Source organism: Arachis ipaensis, chromosome B03 (assembly GCF_000816755.2).
Source record: "Arachis ipaensis cultivar K30076 chromosome B03, Araip1.1, whole genome shotgun sequence".
NCBI lineage: Eukaryota > Viridiplantae > Streptophyta > Magnoliopsida > Fabales > Fabaceae > Arachis > Arachis ipaensis.
This window is the reverse complement of record NC_029787.2, coordinates 128,394,641-128,396,652: the sequence shown is the minus strand read 5'-3', so window position 1 is coordinate 128,396,652 and position 2,012 is coordinate 128,394,641. Positions and strand designations below refer to the sequence as shown.

General features: G+C 27.3%; 1 long non-coding RNA gene across 1 annotated transcript in view; it reads right to left on the bottom strand.

Annotated features, from left to right (window-relative positions):
• Window positions 1-659, bottom strand: part of LOC110270420 — a 1,415-nt gene extending 756 nt beyond the window's left edge. The window contains exon 1 of the long non-coding RNA XR_002359925.1: window positions 128-659. This is a non-coding gene — a long non-coding RNA (uncharacterized LOC110270420). The remainder of the gene's footprint in view (window positions 1-127) is intronic.

The following is a 2,012-nucleotide window of genomic DNA, read 5'->3' as shown; positions in this document are numbered from 1 at the left end:
TATTGGATTACTAATACTATTGTAAAATCTTGCAAATAGTATATACAAAATATACTATTCAGTTGATTTTAATGTACGAATAATATTTTTAATATATATATATATAAAAGTAAAGAATCAACATCACCTTTTTATATAAATGTTATGCCACATTCATGAGTAAAGAGATCCGTGATCTTCGATCACAGCAGCTAGCCAGTCGTCTCCATCGTCGTCTAACTGCAACATACTAATTATTAATTAGGTTACGGCGTTAATGCGCAAGGATAAAGATTTTTGTTGTAACTACTAGCTACTTCAATATAATTCATTCAGATGAGGAAAATAAAAGAGCTGGGAGGAAGAGAGATGGAAAAATGAAAGGTTGGTTGAGGGCGCGGAAGTAAAGAGGAGAACGAAGGTGATGACAGAAGAATAGAGAGCACAAAAGAGTGAGATGCAGAATTGATGCATATCATCGTCTGTGCTCTCTATCTTCTGTCAAAACCCCTCTGCCATTCTTCCCCTTCAATTCTTCCTTTCCCTTCCCCTTCATCGGTTTCATCGGTTCTATGTATGTTAGGTTAGGTTTCTCAATTCTTAGTTCTGATAATAAAACCCCTATTTATAAAGAAGGACGACATGGAACAATAATATTCAAAAGAAGCAAAGAATAATATGGCTGGGTTCACTTATTCCATGCCGTCCCTTTAGTTCTTTCGGTACATCTTCAAGTCTATCCACCTATCTTATTTTCTGCATAAAAATATTTAAAAATACTAAAATAATGAATACTAATCCCAAAGTAGTTTGGGTATGGCTTTACAGCCAGATATGATTCAACATGTTTCATGAAACACTAGAATTCATTCTTAAAAATCTTGAAGCCATAGAATAATTTATTTTTGAAAACATTATTATAATTATTTTATTTTATTTTATTATTATTAAAATAATTCGATAATATTAAATATATATTACATACATAAAAATATATATATAAATCTTACATTAAATCAAATAATATTACGTTAGTTTTTTCTCTAGCATTTTCGTTTCAGCATTATGCATTTCAGGTAACAATAACACTTCAATTTTCACACGTTAACGAGAAGTGTTAAGGATTAGTAACTTTTGTGATTTGTAGTCATCAATAATATTTTTAATGGTGTGAGATTTTATTCAATAGTATAGAATTACTCGCTTCTCTTTTACTGATTATATACTAGTCAAAATTTAATAAAATTACTGCTCTAAACTTTTTCTTCACACAATACTATGGGATAGGATAACAATGTGATAGATTGACATATAAATATAGTTATATAGGTGATAAAGCTAACAAGATTGTATTGAAAAATTAAAAATTTTAAGAGTATTAATTGTATAAGAAATATATAAAAGTTATCTAAAATTCACATATATTGAAATTTTTGTCTAATAACATAATTTTGACAACTCTATTGATTTTGGTGGCGTGAATGCAGTGACCGGTTAGTTTTTACTTTTTAAGTAGGGGTGAATGTGGATTTGATATAGTTAAATTTTCAATCTGATTTATCGGATCGGATTGGATCTAATATCTGTAATTTTTAGATTTGGATCTGGAAAACACAAAAATATTTTTAAAAATTTATTTTTATTAAAAAATATCAATAAAATTTATTTTTTCTATTCTTTTAAATATGTTTACTTTTAAAATAATATTAAACATAATTTTCTTAAATAATAAATTAAGATAATACAATATATATGATAATTATTAGTTGAAATAAAACATAAAAAAATATTTATTTTTTTATTTTTGCGGATATGCAGATATGTGGATACCTACAAAATCCGCAATCCGATGTGCAGATCCGATCCGATATAATCCGATAGCCTTGCAGGTCAGATCTATATCCACAATTTTTAGATCGAATTCGGATAAATACCGCAAATATGCGGATCAGATCTGATCCATAAATACCCTTATTTTTAAGTGTATTATTCTTATTCTTTATTTCTAATAAATATATATTATTATTTATATT